This window comes from Triturus cristatus, chromosome 2_1, assembly GCF_964204655.1.
Source record: "Triturus cristatus chromosome 2_1, aTriCri1.1, whole genome shotgun sequence".
In the NCBI taxonomy this organism is placed as follows: Eukaryota; Metazoa; Chordata; class Amphibia; order Caudata; family Salamandridae; genus Triturus; species Triturus cristatus.
The window spans coordinates 860451915-860468775 of record NC_140581.1 but is presented as its reverse complement, the minus strand read 5'-3'; the positions used below and the strand labels follow the sequence as shown (position 1 = coordinate 860468775).

The window sequence follows — 16861 nt, the reverse complement described above, 5'->3', positions numbered from 1 at the left end:
AGCACACAATGGAGAGCAATATAGGAAGTGGTGGAAAAGCACACAAGCAAGAAAGCAACACCAGGCGAGAAAGTTTAGCAAGGGGAAGAAGCACATGAGAGAGCGTGCGAGAGAGAGAGCTTGCAACACAAGGGACACACCAACATAGAGCTCGGGGGATGTTGTTTGGAAGGGGGGACAAGCACACAAAGGAGAGAACAATAAAACACATGCACTCATGGAGTGCCTAAGCAAAAAGAAACAAGCATTTTCAACGCAATAGGTTTCGCATTTGCGAGAGTATAAACTATTGGCATTGTAAATGACAATGCCTTTTATTGATGTGTTTTTAAAAGCAACACATATATAAAAGGCATTGTCCTTTCTAATGCTAATAGCTCAAGCACTCGCAAATGCAAGACTACTTTAATGGTGGCCACGCCCTTTACCCCAGTATTGGAACTTTCATAGATTCTCATGCTTTGTATCATTCCCCGTCGTCGGAATGGGAGCCTCGGTAAACAAAAAATATATATATATATATATATATATATATATATATATCATAACCATAGAAACAAAAGAGAAAAATAGGCCTAGGCCTCATCTCCTTTTGTAGTATATCACCCTCTTTGTGCAAAAGAGCCCAAACTTTTGCCAGGACCAATCAGCACAGCCTCACCCTCTGGAACCTTCCTGAGAGAGCTCAGAGCCTCAGATTTTTCTACCGCACGTTGTGCTAGGGAGTCTCCACTGAGCTCTGCTCAGTTTCTCAGAACTTTACTATTAGACATCTTTATTTGCCATCTTTTGTGACATAATGTCAGAAAAGGAGAAGAAAGCCTTATTCAGATCTTGTGCTTCTTGTGGGAAGAAGAGACTGTTTGTGGAAGATAAGCATGAAAACTGCATTTACTGCCTATACCCGGAACACAAGGCCACAGACTGTAAAATTTGTCGGACCTTCTCTACCAAAACCTTGAGAGACAGAGAGGGTCGGTTGCTGACATGGCTGCAGAAGCTAAAGACCAGGACGGAGGTTCTCTCTTCGGATGAGGAGGATTCAGTCTCTGGTACCTCCTCCAGGAGATCTAGGAAGAGGGGTAGGTCATCTCCCTCCACCTCTGCGGAACCCCCTCTCAAAGCCCCTCACGGGATCTCTGAAAGGTCTGAGGAGGCTGGTCCCATGAAATCTCCTCACGGAAGTGTAAAGGAGAGGCAGGGACGGGCTGCTGGTGTGGACGTAGCCCTTAGGGACAAGAAGGAGGTTGCAACATCTTCTCCTCCGTCCCAAAAGTAGAAACCTGTGAAGAAACATGTTGCAGGAACTCCTCTGACAGTTCCAGTGAAGAAACAGCGCCCGTCGACGCTGGCTAAAGCAGGTACGTCGACGACGATCTCCATAGTTAAGACTGTTTCCATGGGGTCGTCGACGGGACCGTCGACGATATCTACTTCATCGTCTACGACGGCTTCTTTCTCGTCTTCGACGGCGGTGTCGACGACGAAGAACACATCGATGATGACGACGACGACGAGTTCGTCGATGTTGATGACGACGAGTTCGTCGACGAGACAGTCGACGGTTGCCCCATCGACGATGAAACATGCTCCGTCGACGAAGAAGAAGACTCTGTCGACGACCTTACCGTCGACGACGATTCCGGTATCGTCGACGTCCTCATCGTCGACGACAATTCTCGCCCCGTCGACGACGGTTACCCTTCAGTCGACGATGTCGTCGTCGAGTTCGTCGACGCATGGAATCCCTTTGGCAACGACTCGACGACGAAGAATTCGGGATTTGCCATCCAGAGGTTAAAAATTACGCCGGGCATGACTTCCCCTAGGCGGGTCACGCCTTTGCCACCATCCATGCTTCTTGATGACTCGGAGGAGGAGGAAGAGGATGGGCAGTATGGGGACGCCTACAGCCCTTCAGACCTGAATGTGAAACAGCAGGACACAGATACTGAGGAGTTTTATGGTCCAGAGGTGCAGCAGGGGCGACAAAGCTTTTCACAGGAAGTACAACCCCGCTCTCTGAGGCAGGATATGATAGCCTTGCCAGTGGCTTTAGTGATGGATTTGCAAATGATGCTGCAAGACTATAAAGCTCGTTTTCCATCACTCCCAGACCTCACACCGGTGCGTCCTTCTACGTCTGTGGTACCGCGAGACATGGCAATGGACTTGCCACCTCTGCCTAAGGATATACCTCGTACCACTTCAACGGTGGTACCGTTGGTGGTTCCTCAGTCGTCATATTCGGAACCTGCCAATCAAGACACACAAGATTTGGATACAGATGAGGATGATGAGGGGCATGTGATCCCCCTTACTGATCCAGGGGATCCGGATGGGGACCCTGATGACACTGGTATGCAGGATCCGGATGCTGTGGGCCAGGAGACACATATATCGCCTCCAGCAGATATTGGTGGTTTCCATAATTTGATGGAACGGGCATCCAAGAGGTTTGGTCTGCCCCTTACAGTGGAGCAGTCAGACTGTTTCCTATATGACTTTAAAGCACAATATAGGAAGTCGGTCAGATCAATTCCCATCATAGAACATGTCTGGGATGAGGGAATTAAGACGATGCAGAACCCGGCGACGGTCATCCCGGTTCTTCCCCGGCTGGAGAAGAAATACAAGGCCCCTGAGGGCAGTCCTGCATGTCTCCTAGGACAACCTAAGCTGGATTCCGTAATATTTCAGGCCGCACAAAGCAAGTCAAAGAATCCGTCCACTCCGTTAACCACGCCTCCGGACAAAGAAGGCAGGAGGCTGGACAATGTGGGAAAAAGATTCTCCACCATGGCCAGCTTGTTGGTGCGTGCGGCTAATTCTTTGGCTATTCTAGGCAGGTACGACCGCCAGATGTGGTGCGACATGGAGCCGTTTATGGACCAGCTACCAGAGTCGAGTCAGGAGGAAGCCAAGCAGGTTCTAATGGAAGGGGAAAGATGCTCTTCGGAAGTCATTGACTGTGCGATGGACATAGCCTCTACTGCTTTCAGGGCTTTGGCAGGGTCAGCGGTCTTGCGCCGTCAAGGCTGGTTGAAGGCGACCTGGTTTCGCCAGGAGGTCCAGAATAAGATCTTGGACCTTCCCTTTGACGGGGAGATGCTTTTTGGTAAGCATGTGGATGACGCCCTCCAAAGCATAAAGAAGGACACGGACACAGCGAAGTCCTTGGGGTCGTTGAATTATCGCAAGGTGCCATTCAGAGGAGCACGTGGTCAAGGGTTTTCTGATTACAGAGGAAACCAACGTCAGTATTCCACACAATCAGGACAGTCCTATAAAGGTCAATACTCCAGCCAACGCCAAGGTCATTCGGCGTCTTTCTCTCGGCAGTCCCAGAGAGGACGTCAGAATCGTCAAGGACGAGACAACGCCAAGAGGCAATAGCGGCCTCCTGGCTCTGGCTACTGTTCCTCCCCTGCCAAGAACACCGGTTGGGGGCAGGATCTCTTTTTGTCTGGACAGCTGGGTTCTTTTAACATCGGACCGGTGGGTCTTAAATATTGTTCAGAGTGGCCATACGTTGGAGTTCCAAGATCTTCCTCCAACAAGGGCTACGGACGCCGGTCCATCAAAACATCTCCGACTGTTGCATCTCGAAGCCCACCAACTTTTCATCAAGGGGGCGATAGAGCCCGTACCTCTTTCGCAAAGGGGCAACGGGTTTTATTCCAGGTTCTTCCTGGTTCGGAAGACGGAAGATACATGGCGTCCTATACTAGACCTAAGAGAGCTCAACACCTATCATCAAACTCTCTTTCCGGATGGTCACTCTCCAAGATATTCTATGGCTACTGAATCCGGGAGATTTTTTGGCGTCTCTGGATTTGGAGGATGCATACTTCCACGTTCCGATCCACCCAGCTCACAGGCAATATCTACGCTTCACAGTAGGCAAGAGCCATTTTCAGTTCAAGGTGCTTCCGTTTGGCCTTCGGTCGGCACCTCGGATATTCACGAAGATGCTGGCACCAGTTGTGGCCTTTCTAAGGAAGCAGTCCTTGGAAGTGTTCCCATACTTGGACGACTGGCTCGTCAAGGCTCCGTCGTTCAAGGCGACTTCTCAGGCTGTTTCAACTTGCATACGGTTGTTCGCCCATTTGGGTCTTCAGCTCAACAGGTCCAAGTCGGTGCTGATACCCTCCAGGTCACGAAAGTTCCTTGGGGCTATTCTGGACACGAAACTATGCACCGCTCATCCCTCTGAGGAGCGTCAACGCAAACTGACTGCCTCCGCTCGTCAAATGCTGCACAGGAAATATGTATCGGTTCGACGGTACAAGTCCTTACTCGGATCAATCTCATCCTGCATACCTTTAATACCGCATTGCAGGCTTCATATGCGTCCTCTGCAGGAGGAGTTCGACAAACAATGGCGCCAGGCAGAAGGGTCGTTCAACGACAAGGTGTGGATAACACCTGCTATGCGCAAAGCCTGCGAGTGGTGGCTGGTGAAGGAGAACATCGCAGGAGAATTGACGTTTCGGATTCCTCCTTCGCCTATGGTGGTGACCACAGATGCTTCCTTAGAAGGATGGGGAACTGTACTCCAGGAGCTTCAGGTCAGCGGTCACTGGAGTCCAGCAGACAGACTACGCCACATCAATCTCTTGGAGCTGAGGGCCATTCACTTAGCCTTGCTGGCGTTCCTTCCCAGACTTCAGAATCGTGCAGTGCTGGTCCGGACAGACAACACGACGGCCATGCACTATATCAACAAGCAGGGGGGAAAAAGGTCGCGGACTCTGTCCAAGGAAGCTCAGACGATCTGGGATTTTGCGATCTCTCACAGGATCACTCTGCAAGCCGAGCACCTAGCAGGGTGTCTCAACATCACAGCGGATGCTCTAAGTCGACAGACGGAAGTGACTCACGAGTGGGAGTTACATCAAGCCACGCTGGAGGCAGTGTTCAAGAGATGGTGACCTCCGACCATAGACCTCTTTGCGTCCCCGGAGAACGCCAAGTGCCGGTTTTACGCAAGCAAGGTTCCCCATCAAGGGTCTCTGGGGAATGCCCTTTCGATTGCTTGGTTCGGCGCATTTTGCTACGCCTTTCCTCCCATTCCCCTCATTCCTCGAGTTCTCAGGAAGGTCAGGGCGGAACCATGCAAGATGATTATCATTGCTCCAGCATGGGCGCAGCAGTTCTGGTTCACGGAACTCCTGCTTCTCTCCCAGGATCGCCCGATTCGCTTGCCACTGATTCCATCTCTGTTGTCGCGAGATCAGGGGCAGGTGCTCCATCCGGATCCGAAGTCACTTCACTTGACAGCGTGGCTCCTGAACACAGAGAATTCCGTCATCTGAATCTCTCCAGGGAGTGCAGGGATGTTTTATCTCAGGCGCGGGCGCCAAGCACTAATAAGACATATAGGGCAAAATGGAAGAGATTTTGTCTATGGTGCAACAGGAATAAACTCCATCCTTATAAGTCCCGGCCACATCAGGTTTTGCCTTACATCCTGTCTCTGGCTAAATCAGGTCTGGCGCACTCTTCTGTCAAGGTACATCTGGCTGCCATATCCCATTTTCGACGGAAGTCATCGGGGCCATCTCTATGGTCCGCAAGGATTGTTAAGCAGTTCCTTAAGGGGTTATTTCGGATGTATCCTCCGGTCCGACCACCCCCTCCTATCTGGCAGCTTAACCTAGTACTGGCTCAACTGATGAAAGCGCCCTTTGAGCCAATTCACAAAGCAGACTTGAAGTTCCTGTCGTGGAAACTAGCCCTTCTCTTGGCATTAACTTCGGCTAGGAGGGTTAGTGAACTCCAGGCTCTCTCTATAGTGGAGCCTTTTCTGCAGTTCAAGAGGGATGTGCTGATTTTGAGAACCAACCCAAAATTCATCCCGAAGGTGCCTTCGGAGTTTCATCTGAATGAACCCTTAATTTTGAACGCCATTTTTACGCGTCCTTCCACCCAGGCGGAACGAGCATTGCATTCTTTGGATGTCCAGAGATGTCTGAAATTCTATCTCGAGCGCACACGCTCTTTCAGGAAGTCTACTCAGCTATTTATTGCCTACAGTGCACCACGGAAGGGGTTGCCACTCGCCAAGAGTGGCATTTCCCGCTGGATCTCCAGTGCAATTCAATACTGTCATCAGGCTGCGGGCAAACCTTTGGATAAAAGGGCCCGGGCTCATTCTACGAGAGCGATGGCGTCTTCAGTGGCTCTCTTTGCTGGAGTTGCGATCAAGGACATTTGCAGGGCAGCAACGTGGAGCAGTGTACACACCTTCACGAAGCACTACTGCCTGGAATCTGTGGGACGAGATGAAGCTGCTGTTGGTCAAGCAGTCCTCCGGAATCTTTTCCAGTGAGAGGTGAGCTTTCCCTACAATCCCTCCATCCTGGTAAGCACATTTGGTTTCAGTAATGATTGTTTTTTCATGTACACTGAGGTGGTTGTGTAAGGCCATGTGTCTTCCAAATGTGCTTTTCTGATGTACTGCTTACTATTCTGATACAAAGCATGAGAATCTATGAAAGTTCCAATACTGGGGTAAGAAAACAAGTTACTTACCTGTAACTTTGGTTCCCCAGTATTGGTAACTTTCATAGATTCTCATGCGCCCACCCACCTCCCCTGGGAAAGCTCTGCCGGTTTACTGAGGTAGTGGCTGTTGGCACAACGGCTACGAAAATCTGAGGCTCTGAGCTCTCTCAGGAAGGTTCCAGAGGGTGAGGCTGTGCTGATTGGTCCTGGCAAAAGTTTGGGCTCTTTTGCACAAAGAGGGTGATATACTACAAAAGTAGATGAGGCCTAGGCCTATTTTTCTCTTTTGTTTCTATGGTTATGATATATATATATGTATATATTTTTGTTTACCGAGGCTCCCATTCCGACGACGGGGAATGATACAAAGCATGAGAATCTATGAAAGTTACCAATACTGGGGAACCAAAGTTACAGGTAAGTAACTTGTTTTCTTTCCTTAGACGCTGCTCACCGTATTCAGGTTACTGTGAGCAGCATCTAAGGAAAGGGGCGCGGCAAACAAAGTGAAAGTGCGGTATGGGGCGCTTTCACCCAAAAAGAAAAAAAATAATAAAGAAAGGTTCTGTAGCGCGGCCGCTAAAGTGAAAGCGGACATCGCTGTAAATTTAATAAATAAGCACACCCGCTATAGTTAAAGTGGACCGCGCTGTAAATTAAATACATTACTAATAACAATATAAAAGCAGACCGTGTGCTGCAACATCGTGGGTGGAACTGGGGAAGATCATTAAAGGAAACGGTGCTCACTGACTACATGAAGCAGACCGAGTAACACATGTAAAAAGTCCAGTCCTTATGGGAAGTTACAAATGCAGACAAGGCGGTACCAAGGCGGAACTACTAAGCCTATTCACGAATGAAAAGCAACAATTTAGAAAGGTTAGGAGTAGGAGCCGATTGAAAAGCTGGGCGGAGCCTCTATTCCATACCTCAATACAGCATGCCTCGCAGAGCAGTGCATTCGCTGACCAGGCTCGACTTAAAAAGTAGTTCCCTAAAAGTGGGTAGTGGGAGCATACAAGTCAGCCAAACAAAAGGATGTTAAAGAGGCTATGCCTCGGGGAGAGAAAAACACAAGATGAACAAGTAAAGCCATAGAATAACAAGCAAGCAAACGAAAGGGACAACAAAGCCAGTCAGTGGTAAGCTGTGAGTCAGATGTAGGGCCACCGCAAGTTCTTGAAAGCCCAAAATAGGTCTTTTCAAACCAGGCAACTAGCGCTGTTAGGAAAGTAAGACCTAACTAGATAATTACATTTTAAATTTCTCCGCAACACTTACTGTGCCTTTTTTGCTTGTGTCTGCTTTTGGAATGTGCACCTAATTTCAGTCTTCAACGACTCTTGAACTTCAGGTTTAGATATGTATGTAATTGATCTATCCATTTTATTTTGTTTTTACCTCCTAAAGGTTCCATATGAGATTTAGAATGGGGCTACAGCTTTTACTGGATGCGCCTACACAATGTTAACACTCTTGACAAATCCACACAAGAATTTCTCTGATTAAGCTAAAGTGTATATATATACTTGTGTCAATTTATCAAATGGGGCAACTGTTACAATCTAAAAACTGGCTGTTTGAATTATTTTACAATAGTACTCAGAGGTGTGGAATGTAATAAAATATCTACTTGTCCATGGGGCAGGTTGCTTCATAAATCTACTTGTCCTGTAACAAAGTGCCATGTAGTGCATCAACAACTTATGGCAGCAATCTCATTATATAAGAGCTCGGATATAGCCTCTCTGATTATGCCAGAGCTCGTACCATAGTAGTTTTTGAATACTTGCAATCCCCTTATGTTGCCACGTTTCCGCAGATCTACGTACTGGGGCTGAAGGTACTGGTAAGCAATAGTTCCAGGGTTAGAATGCCCTTTTGAGTCTGTGCAAACCTACTAAGTTGCATGTTTTATCAACAACCCATAATGAGAAATGTTGGAAATTTACTCCTGACCATGGCAGACGTAAACCTTTTTCCAGAGTTGAGGGAAAAAAGTGGAGGGAAAGTGAATTTGCAAACACTCAGATTTTTACATGAGCAAATCTACACATGCAGATTTGCTCATGCTAAAATGCAGTTCACAAATATTTTTTAGGAGTACTATTTCTTGTCCTACTTCTGTATATATATTTGGGAATTCACAAAAGCTGTATAGCTGTACTTAATGCAAGGACACTCCTCTGATCTATTTGGTGGAGGAGCTGGGGGCTAAGATTATAGCCTACGCAGATGACACTCAGCTCCTCTTCACGTGGAAGGAAAACGACATGTCCCCGGATCTAGTCAAAAACTGCCTTTCAGCCGTTTTTAACTGGCTTTCACAGGCTCAGCTCAAGTGCAATGAGGACAAGTCAGAGGTACTTCTGTATGAGTCTTTTCCCCCTCAATTCAGGGAGGATCTTTGGCCCACAGAGTGTCCCAGGCCCAATTCTGTTGGCAACCCATTTAAAAATCTGGGGGTTTAGTTCAGTGAGGACCTCCGGTTTTCTACGCAGATAAAAAAAATTGGCCGGAGTGTGCTTTGGCACATTGAAATCGCTTAGGAAGTTCCTGCCACTGTTACCCAGACCAGCCAAGGAAATGGTGAGTCGCGCCCTCATTCTGTCGCGTATTGACTATGCTAATGCACTGTATATTGGCCTGCCTGGATACCAGCTGAAAAAGTTGCAAATTATTCAAAACTCAGCAGCTAGAGTGCTGCTTGGTATCCCTGGCAGATCTAGCATAAAGCAAAATCTACGGGACCTGCATTGGCTCCCCGTGGTGCAACGTGTCCAGTTCACGGTTCTCACTCTTGCCCATGGTGCCCTCTACAAATCTGGGCCGCCGTAGCTTAGGAGTCGCTTTGACTTCTACGCCCCCTGAAGACAATTGCGATCTGCCGCACTACGTCTTGTAGTCATCCCTCGTTTTCGTCTTACATGAACAGGGGAGGTAGCTCTCTTTCTTTTAAGGCAGCCAAGGCCTGGAATTCCCTTCCTTATGAATTACGTAATACTCAAGATCTCAGGCTGTTTAAGAAGCAGCTAAAGACCTTGCTTTTTAATCAACCCACCGCTCCTCTCAGCTCCTGCATTTTGCTGCTGACTTTCGCGCCTGGACACTCGAGTATCCGTGCGCGCTAGGAGTGATTAATAATATAACAATAACATATACCCTGGGTGCACTTTTGAGACTTTCTTTAATATTTGGGCCCCTAATATGTTCTGCCGTTAACCGTGACTATTTGTGTGTATTAAAATTCAGTCTCTCTCTCTGTATCGGCTGGCTTCACTGTGAGTGACCGCATTCTGCTCTTTCACAAGGAGCATATCGGCACACACAGTAGTTTTGTTCAGTGCCTGTAACTAATGTGGCAATATTGAGACCCAATATTTTTTTTGCGTTTGCCAATGTTTGTTATAATGGCGATGGCCCGGCAGCTCCCACACCAATAAGGTTTTACAGAAACCTTGCCAAAACAAGTCACTCATTGACAAAACTAAAAAGCTAACCACCAATTTCAGACCTACTACTGGCTTTGCCAATGCTTGTTTATTTTTGTTTCCTATAATCTTAGTGAAACTGGTTACACTGATTTTCCATTATGAATATTATGAATATTTTTGGGAAATACTAGCATGCATCAGCACGTGTTACTAAATGATTCTGCAAAATAATAGTACCTGAAATTTTACAGTAGTTTAGCAAAATGTTTTTTTTCCTGCTTTAATTTTTTAATGAATATTTTATTTATTGGAAGCAAGGAATCCTCAATCTTGCTTTCAATCTTTTGCAAATATTTGCATCACACCAGAGAGAATTCTGGGAGCATTATACATTGCCTCATATTGCTAAACTTTGAAAACGTGTGTACACATTTTTATACTGCAACCACTGTCAGTAGTGCAGTCGGAGCTTACAACATTTACTTGGAGCGCTCACCCTAACAATAAAGGCTTTCAATTCATCAACCATAAATACAAGTTTGAACACCATTAACAGATGTGAAAAAATATTACCTTAACTGCAGACAGTGCCCTTCCCTGATCCAAAATGTGGTACTGCAAACTGGCAGCCAAAGGTTTTGTGCTGCAGGGGGTTGGGCCTATGTGTCCCAAGGACAAATTACACATGAAACCTTTTTGCCCTTGACCCCAAACAATATTTCCGGGCGTCAGGCTATAGGAATTCCACATCCCTGCCTGGCACCCTTGATTGAGAATCATCCAAAGAAGACCCATTATCTGTATTTTTCTGTATTTAAAAATAAATACAGACAGGAAAATGTAGTTTTATCTGTAAAAAATAGTAAAAATGAAAAACTGGGAGCCCTAGATATAATATTATTAAAGATGAGGGGGATTTTCGTACTTTTGGTTTTGGTTGAGGTATTTCAGAAGTGGGATCAAGCAGTGTTGAGTAGGGTTTTTCATAGGGAAAATACCCATCGCACCTATCCTAGAAATATGCAAGAGAAAGTGTCTTACCTATGGTAGGGGGTCTGGGGCCATAGAGATGTGAGCAGTGTGCGAGTGGAGGAAAATAGATTTTGCAGGCTTGGGTGTGGGGGGGTTCCCCCTTCTACCTCAGATTTTGCATCTCCTCTGGAGCTAGGTCTGGGTTGCGTGTAGGACTCAATTCTTGCCCGCTGTTGCTTTGGTGCTCGATATGGCGGAATGAAGAGGCTGATATAAATCGGATAATTTTTCTAGACTGCCTCTCCTTTAATCGTGGGCCCCAAAATTCCTTCGCTTACATATGTTAGAAAGACACACCTCGCCCTAGGTTGCTCGTATATATACGAACAGCCAGAGAGCATTGCAAAGCAGGACAAAAAATGGGTTAGGGATTGGTTTCTCACGCACAGACAGGCCCAGAGAGAGGGCACTGTAGTAATGAAACCAGCCGTTAGGGAATATTGCCTCCTCCAGGCGACAGAGGGGGTGGCTCCTTATCTGATCTTCGTCCAGGGTTCATGGGAATGAATGCTGCTGACCCGCTTTAGATAAGGGTCCATTAAATGGCTGCTACGTTTTCCGCAAGGGCAATATGCTTCCAATTATATATGTACCCTTGTGATGAGCACTCCTGTCAGACTGTCCTGAATTTGTTCTTTTTTAGGTCGAGCCTGGGCAGCGCATGCGCTGCTCTGCGAGCCATGCTGTATTGGAGTAAGTACTTGAAACCCTGCCCACTCTGCCCATATTTGTCATTGTCCTTCATAAATGCTGGCTTCTGATTCGTTAGTAGGCTTGTTAGTCCCTCCTTAGTACCGCCTTGTCTTCATTTGTAACCTCCCATGAGTACTTGCCTTTTTACTTTAGTTGTTGCACGGTACATCTTCTTTAGTCTGTAAGCACTATTTTCTTAAATGAGTTTCTCTTACTGCAGGAAGGCCGGAGGGTCCCTCAGGCGCAGTTGTGGCCACCAGCTTGTTTAACTTGTAGCATGCGGGGAGATCTTCAAGGGGCCATGGGAGGCAGAAGTTGGCAACTTAGCGATGCCTTTAGGGAGGTCAAAGGTCCATGATGTAAATTCCGCTAGATCAGGCGTGTTTATTTTCTGAATGAACAGCTATGTTAAACATGCATATACTTTAGGTTTGCTCCTCCGCTCAATTGCTAAAAACCATGATTTCAACAAAGGGCTCTTACCTTTTTTCCTCAATTTGTTCCTCTGTGAAATGGATCCAAAAAAGAAAAACTCTGGCTGCAAATGTCACTTTGGACACACTCTCCCGCAACTGCGAACCCGTCCGGAAGGTATTGGAGCGCTTTACTGAGCAGTTCTCCAGTTCCAAAGTGGCAGCTCGCTGTGCTTTGCTCCTAGGCTCAGATCACCTGTAAAGGGTGTCCTTTCACCCCCAGCTTAACATTGCTCTCGCTCATTTGCTTTTCTCCCCCTGCCTGCCACATTTCTCTACAGTTTACTTCCCTGGGTCCTCCGTGCCCCTTCCCCACCCGCACCATAATTTTTGCTTCCCCACACCTGCACCCTCAGTTTTGCTTCCCCACACCCTCCCCGTCTCTGTTCCTTCTGCTACCTTCTGTTTGCAACCCGCCCCCCACCCACACTTTTAACCAAGCATTTAGAATTCAATAGGTCTCACATTTACGAGAGTTTAAGCTATTGGCATTGTAAATAACAATGCCGTTTATTTATGTTTTAACAACCAAAACATGCATAAAAGGCATTGTAATTTACAATGTCAATAGCTCAAACTTGCGTAAATGCAAGACCTATTGCATTGCAGATGCTTGTTTGTAAATATTATCCTCCTCTTACCAGACGCTGTTTACTGCCTCTGCTACAGGGAAAAAAAGTTAGCAAATGTAGAGTGGCTCTGATATTTCAACAGCAGCCAGAAGAATGCTTTGCAGTTGGCTCCTTTTTGAAAAGTGCATTTCACTTGTGAAAATCAATGATGTTTTAATGATACTTTTAATATTTTTTAACTTCTATATGTGGGTCTGAACCTTTTTTGGTAAAAGAGCCTTATTGTACACAGCGCATAATGGATCCTTCTTAAAAATTGTATTTTAATTGCAAACTTTGGTTTTAAACAATTTTGCCTGCAATTTGTCATGAATTCATGGTTTTTAACAATTTTCTATCGTTTTATATAATACTGTATCGTTTATGATCTGCTTTTATGAGATTGAATAAAGAATTTTGAATTAAATTGATTAGAGTTTTTATTTTTTCTTGAATGTAGCTGGATTTGTTTTTGTTTTACCTTGGTGTAAAGTGAAGGAGATGTAATTTTATTAATATATTTTCCACATTTCTGACATTTATTACCAGTTGATTTGAGCGACCATAATTGGTGTGGTCTCGTAGCAGAAGTGTTACTTCTTTGGCTAATGTTAAAATAATTATGTTTCAGTATATGCTAGTGTAATTGTCCGCTAGATAGGTTGTATGTCAGTTTACTCACATGATGTACAGTGAGCTTCAAAACTATTTATGCAACCCCCCTTACCCGAGTGCATTCAATTCACAATAAAACAATCAAGATTGCTTTGCTTAGACTTGACTCTAGACCCCGGACAACCATTAAAAGAGCTTCCTAAGGGTCCTTCACAATATGTCGAGGCAACCTTAAATGCACACCCTTTACCACCCTGACAAATCTAGCACAATCAATGTACCAAACAAAATCCTTGGGTCTAATCAAAGAAAAAGACGAAAAAGAAGACACTGACAATATCGCACAGACCTAACTGTGGGATAATCCCTTTCAGGACGAAATCCATCACCCACCAAAGGTGGAATGCTTCATCATTTGGGATTCTCCTCTCAGAGGAAAACCTAGTTCCTCTGAGGGCTACAACCCCCTCTCTGAGAGGGAGGAGCACAGGGATGTTTTGATGTCTACTCTACATGGATATTCTAAATCCACCAAATGAGAGCCAGAGTGTAGCTGAGGGCTCATCGCAAAGAAAAAATTAAATGTGAGGGGAGTGTTGGTAAAACTACACAAGCATGTATTGTGTTCTCTCTAGTTAGTTTTACCAACACTCCCCTCACATTTAATTTTTATCTTTGCGCTGACACGGTTTAGGTACAAATTAGTTGCTATTGAGCATATTACTCCAATAACCAACAACACTCCACTCACTGAGATTCAGGGAAATTAAATGAACAAAAAATATGGGGAGAGGGGCTCTCAAGCTTGCATCCCAACCTCCCTATCACTTTACTTGGGCTGCGGAACTTAGTCTGGAGGTGCCACATGCTGTGATGGAAGAGCACCCTTCTTTTATCCCAACCTGACCCTTTGGATTTGCAGCATTATCCCAATGCCCAAAGAACCTCCCACCCCATCTGATACCAACATATGTTGCATAGTGCGTGCTCTTAACAGAAAGCAAAGTGACTATTCATGCAAAAATGCCCTCCACAAGAACACATTTAATTCTTGAATCACTCGCATAAGCACAAACCGACAACCTGTTTCAGAACCTCAAGTATGTCCTAGCCCTCTCAAATGGCTAGAAGGCAAAATGTCAACCCTAAACAGAGCACCATAGATAAAAACATAAGGCTCAATAGTTTGCTTTTAAAACAGATTGTGCAATGTTATATTTCTGGTTATACCGGATTACTTAGCTTGATGTTGGTGTAGTTCAGTACTTGGGAATGTGACCTTAAGTTTTTTCTGGTAGGTTATTTCTGTACGTGTGTGGTCTATACATAGCTAATTTCATGTTTTGAAGATACACAATAAGATATACTCTCAGCCAAACCAATCATTGGGTGGTGCCATAGGCGTAGGCCTCTTTGCCAATGCAACAGAGGTGCATTTTTTAACTCCATTACTGTTGAAAAGAAAAATAATTATCTAAAAGACATAGGTTTTGCAGGCAGATCACATTTGATGTGCGTTCAATTGGGCATCACTTCGAATCATTGTTAAAATGTTTATAGCATCTTTTTCTCAATACTGCCTTTCACCTTCTTTCATTTTACCATTCTGCTGTCCTTCAGTAGCTTTACTTTCAGATATTATTGAACGTCCTAATCTGTTAGTAGACATGCAAAACTTCATAAATGATTACAAAGTCGATTTGTTCATGGCCTCTAAAATCTGGTATTGCAGTAGTTTTTTTCACCCGAATGTAATATGTGTGCAGAGAGGTTATGGAAAAGTGGTGGAGGAGTTCGAAATTGTTTTAGTTCAAATTTAAAATTGCTCTTCGTAAATCACCCTGTGCTTGTCCTGCTGAAAACGTATTAGCTATTGTTTTTTACTTCACCTAAATGCACTCTACTTAGCTGTCTAATTTATCTTGTCCCCAGGACCTTGGAGCAATGTAGGCATGCCAGGCATCCTATTTCTTGTTCCTTGGAGACTTTGTTGTCTAGGCCACCCTGATACTAAAGATCAATTAGATGTTTTTGTAATAAACTTAACACAAATGATTAGTCACACCTGGCACTTGATAGTCTTGTCGAGGGAAAATACCACCCTCAAGACCAGTCATCCTGGGCTGTCTTCAAACCACATTTGTCTTTTATTCAGCCTCCCTTCCTAACACATTTTCAACTTTGGTCAGGAGCTTTATCCATCCTCAAACAATCTTGGTCGAAAATCGCAAACTATTTTCTTGCAGTTTTTTAAAATAGTTCAGCACTTGAGGTTTGTGAAGATGTCGATCTTAGCTCTTAGACATTGCATAATAAATTCCTTACTGAAAATATTCGTCCTTCTAAGAAACTTTAAGGAAATTAGTGAGCACAGTGCAAAATCTTCAGCCTGACAAAAATATCTTCTATAAATACTCTTTCACAAACTGCAAGTCGGCTATTCACATGACTGGAGCATAATTATACCTCTTTCACTTTCAGAATGCCAAAAATCCTTAGTTCAAAGTCTTCTAAAATGTCTAATCATTCATCCAGTCGTGACACAATCATTCCTCTCAGACCCTGTGTGATGACTTGCCCACCTTCCTCCTGGACACATTTGAGAAAATTAGATCCTTTTTTTGTCGTGAGTCGTCCGAACTTAGACCAGCCCACTACCCAAAGGTATTCTAATAAATACACTTTCCTCCTATTCTCCTCTTGAAAACAGTTGCACCCTTTTAGCTCACTGATTTTAAGTCTGGATCACATGGTAATCCTTCTGTTCCAAGCCAGGATTTTCCAGATGGTGGCAGTTACCATCGTCACATTTCTTAACTTAGGTCTATAATTTATTTATTCAAATTAAATTGACATTAAGTGCAACATTTCTAAAACCGGTATTGGCATGCTTTGCAGAGAACGGCTGTTGAGATGGAGCTCTCTTCCAAAAGATGCATATATATTAGTATGCCACTTTTACCATGGAAGGGTAAAAAGACTGGCTGGTGGTGGGCTAAAACACTTAGAGGCATTGACTTAGCAAAATAAATGGTAACGGGGATTTAGAGAGATAGGGAAAGGAAAGGGTGAGCGAGCGAGAGAGGGAAGTTAGGAATTCAAGAGGAGGAACAGAATGTTGGAAACAAAAATTAAGAAGAGAAGGGGGGACACAACTGGTTCAGGCAAGGGGTGAATAAAGGGACTATGGTTTGGGGACCGTAAAACTTCGGTATAATTGTAACAGAATTCGAAGTGAAGAGGTAGAGTGAGCTGGAGTGAAATTTTCAAACAGATCGATAAAGAGGAGATACAGCGGCAGTGAAGAGCTCGTCCAAGTAATATGAGTTGTGCAGGAATTCATTTCCAAAAGCCAGGTATGGTTTCCAGAGAAAGACTGAGTTTCAGCCAGGGTGGCGTTTCTACTTTTTCTTCTCTGAATTCCAAGAGTATCTTTGCTGCAGAGGCCTATCACTGGAACCGCTGTTCTTATAGACTTGAAATGGTCACT

The 16861-nt window shown here is 44.9% G+C and overlaps 1 protein-coding gene and 1 long non-coding RNA gene across 4 annotated transcripts in view; one reads left to right on the top strand and one right to left on the bottom strand.

Moving 5' to 3' along the window:
- Nucleotides 1-16861, top strand: part of KANK1 (KN motif and ankyrin repeat domains 1) — a 634838-nt gene that overhangs the window by 350935 nt on the left and 267042 nt on the right. The gene's annotated exons all lie outside the window — the stretch shown is intronic.
- Nucleotides 1-16861, bottom strand: part of LOC146865987 (uncharacterized) — a 248711-nt gene that overhangs the window by 159650 nt on the left and 72200 nt on the right. The gene's annotated exons all lie outside the window — the stretch shown is intronic.